This window comes from Sapajus apella, unplaced genomic scaffold (assembly GCF_009761245.1).
Source record: "Sapajus apella isolate SASKATOON/1434 unplaced genomic scaffold, GSC_monkey_1.0 scaffold136, whole genome shotgun sequence".
Classification (NCBI taxonomy): domain Eukaryota; kingdom Metazoa; phylum Chordata; class Mammalia; order Primates; family Cebidae; genus Sapajus; species Sapajus apella.
Genome location: NW_022437076.1, coordinates 2,838,435 through 2,850,261, shown reverse-complemented (window position 1 = coordinate 2,850,261; position 11,827 = coordinate 2,838,435). Strand labels below are relative to the sequence as shown.

Genomic DNA, 11,827 nt, shown 5'->3' with positions numbered 1-11,827 from the left:
GCTACTCGGGAGGCTGAGGCAGGAGAATCGCTTGAACCTGGGAGGTGGAGGTGCAGTGAGCCAAGATTGTGCTGCTGACTGCACTCCAGCCTGAGTGACAAAGGGAGACTGTGTCTCAAAAAAAAAAAAAAAAAAACCCACCACGTGACAAGGCCGGCTTTCACAGTCTGCAGCTGAGCAGCTTCTTTGCATTTGGATGCGTCCATTTCCTTCTCTGAGAAGATTAACTTCTTAGACTACCTAGTGAGAACACTGAAAATGTTTTAAAGGACATGTGCTTTATGATTGTGTGCCGTGTCATGGCATATACCTCTCTCTAGGTCGGACCGTTGTTTTCTTCTTTGAAGAAATAGGCTATTGACTCATATGTCATGATCTTGAGTGTTACTCTCCTTAAGTGTCCAGAGGCCAAGTTCATGTTGATGGATTGGTTTGAAATGAAGTCTTTGTGGTATGATCCTAAATTCTCTGGTCCCTAGGACCAGCTCTGGTCTCTTGATAGCTGAAGTGGAGACAAGCTGACAGAAGCTGAGCCTGTTTTCCAGGCAAACTAGAACTGCTTTTGTTCTTCCGCATCAGCGTTGCCTCTGTCAGCTTGGTTCCTTCCCCGCACACCCTGGCCCCACTGTTCCCACCCCAGACCTTTGCTGTGTGTCCTGGCAGGGCTGAGGCTCTGCAGCGGCCTTTCCGCTAACTCATCTTAAGGCTCGTGTAGATTAGCACATATTTTTTATAAAACATAAAGCCTTCCCTCTCAGCGGAAATCAAAGCTTACCATGTGAGCACTCGAACTTCTAAGTTCTGACAGGAATAACAAAACGGCCAGGAGTGGAAAAGCTGCAAAAGCCTGTGGAAAATCCAAGGCCTTTTGAAAGAAGGGAGCTGATGACTTCACGGCCAGCTGGAGCCCCTCCTTCCTGCCGAAGCCGCGGTGTTTCCCTCCGTGGCCACACGGGGGCAGCCTCGGCCCTTTTATCAAACGCCTTCACTTCCCTGTGGGAATGGAGACAATTGTATCCACGGTGTTTTCTTGAAATACCAGTTCCTACCCAGATTTGTATTTTTATGTAAACAAATACATTTTCACATAAATAAAATTTGAAAAATAAAAGCAGAAAGAGGAAGAAAACACTAGCCATGGTCTCGTGTGATCCCTTGGTTTAGTGTAATTACTACCTGGTGTAATCCCTTCCCACCTGTTAATGTTTCTTTAACGTTCCCAGCTGACTGTGTTTCTATTCTTCCCCACTGCTCTACTCTAGCATATATCCAGGTCGAGCCAGTCCTGTGGATCAACGTTTTCTTCACATATCCAGTTAATGAAGATACCGGAGGGGACATGTTTACGGATCTTAACACAGAAACTTTCCAAAAGCCTTATGTTCCAGAAGAGTAATGTCAAGATCGCCAAGAAAGCAGGTGTTCAGTGTTCTTTCGTTGACTCTTGTGTGGGGTGTCTCCGGTTGGCTGGCTAACAGGCGTGTCATGTGTTGCTTATATCGGAAGTGGAGGGTTCTGTGTGGTGTCTATGATGCAGGTGAGCCAGGGCCTTGCTTCTCACCAGGACGTTTCTAGGTAGACCATGTATCTTACTAACCCTGGGGTCTGTGTGCACTCAGGGAGAATCCCATCTCCTCTTACGTTTCTGGTACAGGATCAGATGTAGCCACCCAGCAGCTGTGCCCATTAGGAGGAGGAGGAAGGTCCAGGTGGGAAAGGAAGTCAGGAGCCCCCGGAAGAAGGAGCATTTCAGAGGCGCAGCAGCTTTGTAGCCGTCGAGGGCTGGCCTCAGGCAAGGGTCACGGCCACATGCTTTTTAGGGAAGTTGTCGTGCAGGAGACTTGGTTTGAATGGGCACTGACCTCGGTAAACCCGGAAGAGGCTGAAGAGAATGAGTTGGCTTCCGCCTCCTGCGGGCAGCACTGATGGTGCTGTACCTTCCTGTAACCCAGAGTACGCAGCCCTAGGTGTGAGTGCAGTGCAGCATCAGAGGCCCACTGATGACGGGCGCATTCCTGCTCTATCCGGGAAGACATTCACATCCTCTGCGGTGACTCAGCCAAATGACTAAAACAGCGGCTGATGTTTGCAATTGCCAGTGCCGCCGGTTGGAGGCTGTGCTTTGTACTCCTGGGACTCTTGTGACAAGGAACATCCTTGCCCCCTCCAGATGGCCTTTGAGGTGTAGCCTGTCTGCCAGTCTCCATCCAAGCGGAAGCGTGGGTTTCCTTAGGGAAGTGGAAGATGGGGGGTGCTTCCCTCACAAGGGAACTGAGAGGAGAAGGGGTGAAGGAAAAGTGCAGTCCAACTTGACAGAACTGGCTGGCACGCGGTGCTCTGACAGGTCCGGGCAGGTGGAGACCCAACACGCTTTTCCACCTTCCCTAGCGGAGCGAGAGGCGGGAAGGAGCACAGACTTCGACGTTCGGACCAGGGTTCCCGTCCAGTTCCATTCCTTGCACGGGGTAAGTCAGTTTACTAAGCCTTGCGTTCCGCCTGCCAGAGATGAGGAATCCTTGCTTCACAGAGTTAGAGACCTCAGGAGAGGGTGGAAACACTTGCCTCTCTTCTGCTTCTTTGAATTTTCAGCTTCTGTTCAGAAAACCTTCTATCAGTAGACTCGGATGGAAAGGCTGAGACCTCATGTGTATACCTGCAGGTGTAAAGTACCACCTTTGACAAAGAGCAAAACCCATACTTCATGTTATGGAGGGAGGCACAGGGACCAATATTGAGTGTCCCCTTCCACACAGACTGTCTCAGTTAGTAACCCATCAGTCCACGTGATGTTCCTGCATGGGGGCTGAAGGAAATGGAAGGTCAGAGAGTGTCAGTGACTTGCTTGAAGGTTATCCACAGAGCTAAGTCATAGAAATGGGATTTGAACACAGGTCCAAGAGGCCAAGATTGGGCTCTTGTGCCAGATCTCAAAAGTCTATGACAAATGCTGCACTTGAGATGGAAATGGGCCTCCAGGGACGGAGAGTTCAGTCATGACACAGGGAAGGAAAAGCATCTGGTCATGCTGTTTTCTAGCCTATGATCAATGAGTGACATGTAGTCAGTGGAATTACTTAGAATTCTTAATTTATGTACCAGATCTTCACAGAATTTTGTATTTGGCAGCAGTTAGTGAAAGTACAAAATAAAATGTCTAGTGAAAGTACATGTTGGACCAGAATCAATAGGAAATAACTGGTTATTGGGTAAATTATTCTTTGGCAATACATAATTGTATAATGGAAGAGAGGGTTAATTCTTTTTTTTTTTTTTTTTTAATAAGGCAGCTCCAAATATTTCACTTACAGAAAAACACAAAACTGATGTGTTTTTTGAGCTTTCTGGAGAAGGTAGCAATTGTCAGAAGAATAGCCAGGCCTCCTCCCCAGGTAGGTGTGGGAACTAGTGTCAGTCTGGGAAGAGCAAAGGCTGCCTGCCATCTGGTGGACCCATTCAGGGAATGTGGCTCCAGAATCTAAAAACCAGAGCCAGGAAGTTCCCAACTGGGGCACTTGGCTGCCTCGAGCAGCCTGTCAGGCCCCAGGGAAATGGCATTGCTTGTGCTGCTGTCATCCAGAGAGAATGAGACAGGAGCCCAGAGAGCACTGCTGAGCAGGCCCCCTCCTGGGACACTGGTGGCCGGGGCCCATGCCCAGAGACTTGCCATTTGGAAACTCTGTGTCTCCTGCTGGGAAAGGGGAGTCCCTGTCTGGTCTGACACAGGATCCTCACTTCACACATGTTACTCCCAGGATTCCTGCCTTCAGTGGCCAAATGTGGCTGTTTTTGTTTTTGTTGTTGTTTTTTGAGAGAGAGTTTCCCTCGTTGCCCAGGCGGGAGTGCAGTGGTACAATCTCAGCTCACTGCAACCTCCACCTCCTGGGTTCATGCAATTCTCCTGCCTCAGCCTCCCAAGTGCTGAGATTACAGGCACCCGCCACAATGCCTGGCTGTTTTTGTATTTTTAGTGGAGACAGGGGTTCACTGTGTTGGCCAGGCTGGTCTGGAACTCCTGACCTCAGTGATCCACTGGCCTCGGCCTCCCAAAGTATTGGGGTTACAGGTGTGAGCCACTGCGCCCAGCCACCCAAATGTGGGCTTCTTTGGGGGCTTTATGGACCAAACTCTGGCCAGTATTTCAGTGAGCTCTGGACCAACACAGATAAGCACTGTTTCATTTTTTTTTTTTTTTTTTGAGACACAGTCTTGCTCTGTCACCAGGCTGGAGTGCAGTGGCACAATCTTAGCTCACTGCAACCTCCGCGTCCTGGGTTCAAGCGATTCTTCCGCCTCAGCCTCTCAAGTAGCTGGGACCACAGGTGCGTGCCACCACGCCCAGCTAATTTTGTTGTATTTTTAGTAGAGACGGGGTTTCACCGTGTTGGCCAGGATGGTCTCGATCTCTTGACGTCGTGATCTGCCCTCCTCGGCCTCCCAAAGTGCTGGGATTACAGGCGTGAGCCACTGCTCCTGGCCGACTTCTTCGTTCTTAAAGGAAAACATCTCAGCCAGGCCTGGTGGCTCATGCCTGTAATCCCAGCACTTTGGGAGGCCGAGAAGGGCAGATCACCTGAGGTCAGGAGTTTGAGACCAGCCTGGCCAAAATGGTGAAACCCTATCTCTACTAAAATACAAAAATTAGCTAGGTATGGTGGCATGTACCTGTAATCTCAGCTACTTGGGAGGCTGAGGCAGGAGAATCGCTTGAACCCAGGAGTGAGAGGTTGCAGTGAGCCAAGAGGTTTGCTCAAACCAGAGAAGTCAAGGCTACAGTGAGCCAGCATCGCACTGGTGGATTTCAACCTGAGTGACAATGTGAGACCTTATGTCAAAAAAAAATTTTTTTTTTTTTTTTTTTTTGCGGTAAACCATCTGTTAGTGGCCACTTCTGCCACCAGGGGTGGAACCGCTGTGTGTTCGCTGCCACCACTTCCCTCCCTCACCTGACCTACTGGTCTGCCCCTGCCTGTTTTCCTTTTTTAGGGTCCTTCCCTCCTCTTAAGGGAGGAGTCCCCAGGAGTCTATCTGTGGGCCTGCTTGCTCTTTTCTTCCACTGCTGGCTGGGCTCCTCCACTCCAGTTACTGCAGCCTCACCTCATACATTCATTGCGTCCACATCCAGACCCGCCCTGAACTTCCAACACCCTCGTTCCTCACCCTGAGGCCCTCGGCCGTGCGAACTCCTCTGTCTGCACCTGCTTCTCCTGTTGCCCTGCTCACCATCCACCCAGCTATCCTGAGTACAAATCTCTGTTCTTCCCTGTCCTTTCCTACCAGGTCTAGAGTGTTCCACTAAATCCCACCAATTCCACCTCAGAAACCTCTCCCCAGTCCAGCCCAGTAGAGCTCTCCGTTCTTTTTGTTTATTTTATTTTTTGAGACAGAATCTTGCTCTGTCACTCAGGCTGGAGTGCAGTGGCACAATGTTGGCTCACTGTAACCTCCGCCTCCCAGGTTCAAGTGATTCTCCTGCCTCAGCCACCCAAGTAGCTGGGACTACAGGCGCATGCCACCACACCCAGGTAATTTTTTGTATTTTTAGTAGAGACTGGGTTAGCCAGGCTGGTTTCAATATCCTGACCTCATGATCTGCCCGCCTCGGCCTCCCAAAGTGCTGGGATGACAGGCGTGAGGCACCGTGCCTGGCCTGAGCGCTCCATTCCTAGAGCCACCACCTTCACTGCTTCTTCGTGGCTCACCTGGGCTGTAAGAATGACAATTTCTGGGGAGCTTCTGAGTAAAGCAGCAGAAAGAGCAGATTTTGGTATTTTGGGCAGAGAACAAGATGAGACCTGCTTTGGGGAGTGAACTGGGAGCTTTCCAAAGAAAGAGCAGGATGGGAACTAGACCCACAGGCAGGGGAGTTAGTTGAGATCAAGAGACGTGAAATCCTAAAGATGGGAGCCCTTTCTAATACAGGACACGCCAACATTTTCCCCCTGTGACAACTTCAATTTTTTTTAATTCTCAGTCCAACAATTTTATTTTTATTATTTATTTATTTATTTATTTATTTTTATAGAGATGGGGTTTCACCATGTTGGCCAAGCTGGTCTTGAACTTCTGACTTCAGTTGATCCACCCACCTTGGCCTCCCAAAGGGCTGGGATTACAGGCTTGAGTCACCACGCCCGGCCTGACAATTTTATTTTTAAAAGCAATACATTTGGCCGGGCGCTGTGGCTCAAGCCTGTAATCCCAGCACTTTGGGAGGCCGAGGCGGGTGGATCACGAGGTCAAGAGATCGAGACCATCCTGGCCAACATGGTGAAACCCCGTCTCTACAAAAAATACAAAAAAAAAATTAGCTGGGCATGGTGGCGGGTGCCTGTAGCTACTCAGGAGACTGAGGCAGGAGAATTGCCTGAACCCAGGAGGTGGAGCGCCATTGCACTCCAGCCTGGGTAACAAGCGAAACTCCGTCTCAAAAAAAAAAAAAAAAGCAATACATTTTTATTATAAAAAATGTAGAAGACTGGGCACTATGGCTCACACCTCTAATCTTAGCACTTTGGGAGGCTGAGGTGGATGGATCGCTTGAGCCAGGGAGGTCAAGGCTGCAGTGAACCATGAGAACACCACTGCACTCCAGCCTGGGCAACAGAGTGAGACCCTGTCTCAAAAAAGATTTTAGAAAATAATGAATAAAACTAGAATTCTATTCAAATGAAATTATTTTACATTTTATTGTCTTTGTATTTTTATATGCGTATACTTTTTACATAGAAAATGTAGATCATATTGTATCTTACTGTTTTATAATCTATTTCATTTAGTAATACATCATAATTTTTTTATTATAAAGTTGACATGCTTCAGAAAACTTGTACAAATAAAAATGAGCGGCAACCACACTGCCCAGAGCCAACCCTGCTAACCTAGCAGCAACCCTGTTGTTTTCACGTGCTGTCAGTATCATGAGCGTTGCTCCAGAAGCCAGTCGTTCCCAGTTGAAAATTTGGATTTTCTGACTTTCACTTTCATGATTGGTTTCGTTTTCATTATTGTAAATAGTGCTTTGGTGAATATCTTTGTATGAAAATCTTTATGGCTGGACACAGTAGCTCACCCCTGTAATCCCAGCACTTTGGGAGGCTGAGGCAGGCAAATTGCTTGAGCCCAGGAGTTCAAGACCAGCCTGGGCAATGTAGTGAGACCCCATCTCTACAAAAATACAAAAACTTAGCCGGGCATAGTGGCATGCACTCATAGAACAGCTGCTTGTCAGCCTGAGGTGGGAGGACCATGTGAGCCCATGAGTCCCTGTTTTTACCATACCTTTTAATAACAGTAGCAGGCTAATTTTGAAAAATCCCTGAAGGGCACAGTGGCTCACATCTGTAATCCTAGCACTTTGGGAGATCGAGGCGGGCAGATCACCTGAGGTCAGGAGATTGAGACCAGCCTGGTCAACCTGGTGAAATCCCTTCCCTACTAAAAATAAAAAATTATCCGGATCTGGTGTCACATGCCTTTAATCCCAGCTACTTGGGAGGCTGAGGCAGGAGAATCGCTTGAACCCGGGAGGTGGAGGTTGCAGTGAGCCAAGATTGTGCCACTGCACTCCAGCCTGGGGAGGGACAAGAGCGAGACTTTTTCTTAAAAAAAAAAAAAAAAAAAGTATATATATATTCTTTATTAATTGATAGGCAAGAAAATTATTTCATCGTTTGAATTTTATTAAGGTATTGGCAAGGTTCAGCTTTCATATATTTATATGTTAGAGTTCACACATTTATTGTTTCATTAATTTTATGTTCCATTCATTTCTGTATCCCAGTGCTTTTTTCTTTTTCTTTTTTTTTTTTTAAGACAGCGTCTCACCACGTTGGTCAGGCTGGTCTTGAACTCCCAACCTCAGGTGATCCGCCCACCTTGGGCTCCAAAGTGCTTGGATTACAGGGGTGAGCCACCACGCCCAGCCCCAAGTGCTTTTTTCTTATTGAATTGCAAGGGCACATCTTGCTAAGATATCCCTTCATTTTGTTGGGTTTTTAATTTTTTTTAATTTAATTTTATTTTTTGAGACAGAGTCTTGCTCTGTTGCCCAGGCTGGAGTACAATGGCATGATCTTGGCTCACTGTAACCTCTGCCTCCCAGGTACAAGCAATTCTCCTACCTCAGCCTCCAGAGTAGCTGGGATTACAGTTGCCTCACCTTACTTAGCTAATTTTTTGTATTTTTAGTAGAGACCAGGTTTTGTCATGTTGGCCAGGCCAGTCTTGAACTCCTGACCTCAGGTGATTCACCCACCTTGGCGTCCCAAAGTTCTGGGATTACAGGTGTGAGCCACCCAGTCTGTTCCTTCATGTTGTCATTTGCCTTTTTTTTTTTTTTTTTTTTTTTTTTGAGGTAGAGTCTTGCTCTTTCCCCCCACACCCCTCACCGCCCCCCACTCCCTGCCCCTACCCAGACTAGAGTGCAGTGGCACGATCTCGGCTCAGAGCAACCTCTGCCTCCCGGGTTTAAGGAATTCTTCTGCCTTTGCCTCCTGAGTAGCTGGGACTACAGTCGTGCACCACCACACCCAGCTAGTGTTTTGTATTTTTAGTAGAGACGGGGTTTCGCCATGTTGCCCAGGCTGGTTTCCAACTCCTGACCTCAGGTGATCCACCCACCTTGGCTGCCCAAAGTGTTAGGATTACAGGCGTGAGCCGCCACAACCAGCCCATTTTTTTTTTTCTTTAATGATGATTTGGTTTAGTTAGGAGCTTTTAGAGGCAATCAAATCTATCACACTGTGCCTTTCTATTTTCTTTGTTTGCCTTTATGGGTAGAAACTCCTTTCACTACCCGAGAGCTGAAAACTTTTCCTCTATTTTATTATGGCTATTTTGGTTTTATTGTTTACATGCAGCATTCGAATTTGCATTGGTGTACGGGTGTGAAGTTTCAGGACCTGCCTTTAGCAAATGGTTCGGCATTATTTCAGTCGCTCATCAGATAGACGGTGGGAAGCTCTAGCACTCCCCACTGAGGTGTCCCTGATGGGGCAGGGGCTAGAGCAGGCGGGGCAGCAGGGCTGTGTGCTCTCCCAGTGGGCCCTGGGCCTTGGTCAGAGATCTCCTCATGCACCTAGAGCTGCGCCCTGGATCTGCCGCATCTGCTCTGAGCTGTCCAGCCAGCGATGGGCGCTCTCGTCCTTGATTCCTGAGAGCACCTCATTCCCGGCATAGGCGGCCGATCTCTTGGGCTTTCAAGTCTTGATTCTACAGCCTTGCGTTTGGGTGTGAACTGGGGCTGCTGAGACATAGACCTTAGTCCTTTCCGTGGGGCACTGATCTCATTGCAGCCCCTCTGTCCTGGGAGGCGCCTTCCCTATCACGGATGTCCCCACCCCTGCATGATCCAGCGGACTCTTGACTCACATGGCAAGTCTCCACCCCTCTTTACTCATCTCTTCTGCCCGGCCCCACTCCCTCGACCTGAATTCGTTTACTGTCATAAAGCCACCTCCTTTTTCCTTTAAGGAATCCCTGGAGCCCCGATCTGTCTCCTGTGCCTTTCTGCTGGCTCAGCGCCGCCTCCCCAAGTTTCCGACCCTGTCACCTACAGCCCCGGCTCTAGCTGCTGAGCTTGGCTGGACTCTGGTTTCTCAGAAGAGCTCAGAGGACATAGCTCCTCCCTCTTTGCTTTTGACTGCGTTTCTTTCCTTATTACTCAGTGTCCACACCCACATTGGCTGCCTAGATAAAAATCTGCCCCTTTCCCCGTCACCTTTCATGCCAGACAAAAGCCCCAGTAAGTAGTGGCGACCTTCCCGGGTCTGGCTAGCAGCCTCCATGCCTCAGAGGGCTGAGGCCGAACGGGGTCCTGTGAGCTCCTGGGTCCCAGGTCTGACTCTGTTTCCCTGTCTTCCTGCTTATCTGCTGAGCTTGTTTTGTGGGTGCCGCTCAGCAAGGTTAATGATTATTCCTGTCTTTAACTAGGAGGAGAGGAGCTTGCTCTCCACCTTTACTCACTTCTGTGAGGCTTTCAGGAACTCAAGACCCCACACTGGTAACACTTCGCTGGGCCAGCCTGGCCCAGCCAGCCAGAGGATCACCACCGCTCAGCACAGCTGACACCTGGCAGCTTTGCGACCTTGGATACACCTCTTGGGAGGTCAGACCAGGTGATCCCAACTCCTCCAGCTATGACATCATATGAGGCCTCGATTTTTTTTTTTTTTTTTTTTTTTTTTTCAGAGACTATCTTGCTATGGTTGCCCAGACTGGCCTTGAAATCCTGAGCTCAAGCAATTCTCCTGTCTCACCTCCCAAGTGGCTGGGGCTTAAGGCATGAGCCACCGCGCCCAGCTTCTGGAAAGCACATGAATGGAAGGTGGAACTTGATTGGACCTGTTCCGTGAGTTCAGGAGAGGTCCTCTGACAGCTCACTCGGGGTGGGGAAAGGAGGTAAAGAGTCCTGTGGAAACTTCTGGCTGTGGTGACCCCATTTCACTGATGATATGGGTCCACCTCTGTCAGAGTAATTCCAAGTCCTCCTCATTGTTCAAACTGGGCCTTTCGGGACTCAGGCTCAGCTGACTGGCCCAGCCTTAAATCCACTGAATTTCTTTTTATCTCTACATAGAAAAAGATGATTACAGCCAGGGGCGGTGGCTGATGCCTATAATCCCTGCACTTTGGGAGGCCGAGGCGGGCAGATCACCTGAGGTCAGGAGTTTGAGACCAGCCTGTCCAACATGGAGAAACCCCATCTCAACTAAAAATACAAAATTAGCTGGGCGTGGTGGCACATGCCTGTAATCCCAGCTATTCAAGAGGCTGAGGCAGGAGAATTGCTTGAACCTGGGAGGAGGAGGTTGTGGTGAGGCGAGATTGCGCCATTGCAACCTGAGCAACAAGAGCAAAACTGCATCTCAAAAAAAAAAAGATGATTACAGTCACTTCTCACTGTCGCATGGGGGCTGGTTCCAGGAGCCCCCAAATACCGTCCACGGATGATGCTCAAATTCCTTATGTGGAACCTATGCACATCCTCCTGTATCCTTTAAATCCCCTCTATGCTACTTGAATGCCTCATACTATGTAAATGGTGTGTAAATAGTTCTTCTGCTGTGTTGGTTTTTTTTCATTTGTATTATTTCTTACTGTATTTTTGTAATATTTTTTTCCTGAGTATTTTTGATCCACAGTTAGTTGCCTCCATGGGGGCGGAACCCGTGGACACAGAAGGCCGGCTACATCTAAAATGAGCGCGGCAGCGTCTTCTGGGTCCTCGTGTAGTCCTGTCTCTGCTGCTGCGTCCAGCACGGCAGGGACAGCCTAACTAACCTTTTGCAGGTCTCACTGTGGAGTGGAGTTCCACTCTGCAATCGCCCCACTCGGGCTTACCAGCGGTCCCACCACATACCATGTCAGGCACACAATAAATCTTTATGAAACGGGTCTCCCCTGGTGTGTCTTGAGTGTTCTGGTCTTCTGTTTCTTCCTCTTCATCCCGTAGCTGGCTCTTTCCCTTGGGCCTTGTTTTAATGATGGTATGTGAAAAGCTCCTCAGCTGCTTGCAAAAGATGAGCCGCCAGGGCTTGAAGGGCTGGGAGACACCTTCTGGGATCTAGTGTGATCATCTGTGCTGTGGCTTCACACCTTTCCCCCATCTCATGACGGCTTTATAGGGTCAGGGAACTGGTTTTCATAGCTCTTGGAGTTCATGGCTTGTTGGGTGAGTGTTAGGGGTTGGAAGGAAGACAGTTTCACCGAGGGGATGTCTCTGGCTCAGCATATTAAAAAATTGGAGAACTGGTGCTTCTTCTTTTTTTTTTTTTTTTTTTTTTTTTTTTTTTTTTTTTTGAGATGGAGGCCCACTCTTATTGTCCAG

At 48.7% G+C, this 11,827-nt stretch overlaps 1 pseudogene; it reads left to right on the top strand.

The window, feature by feature from the left end:
- Positions 1–1,339: 1,339 nt before the first annotated feature.
- Positions 1,340–10,671, top strand: LOC116540156 (annotated as a pseudogene).
- The last annotated feature ends 1,156 nt before the right edge of the window (positions 10,672–11,827 follow it).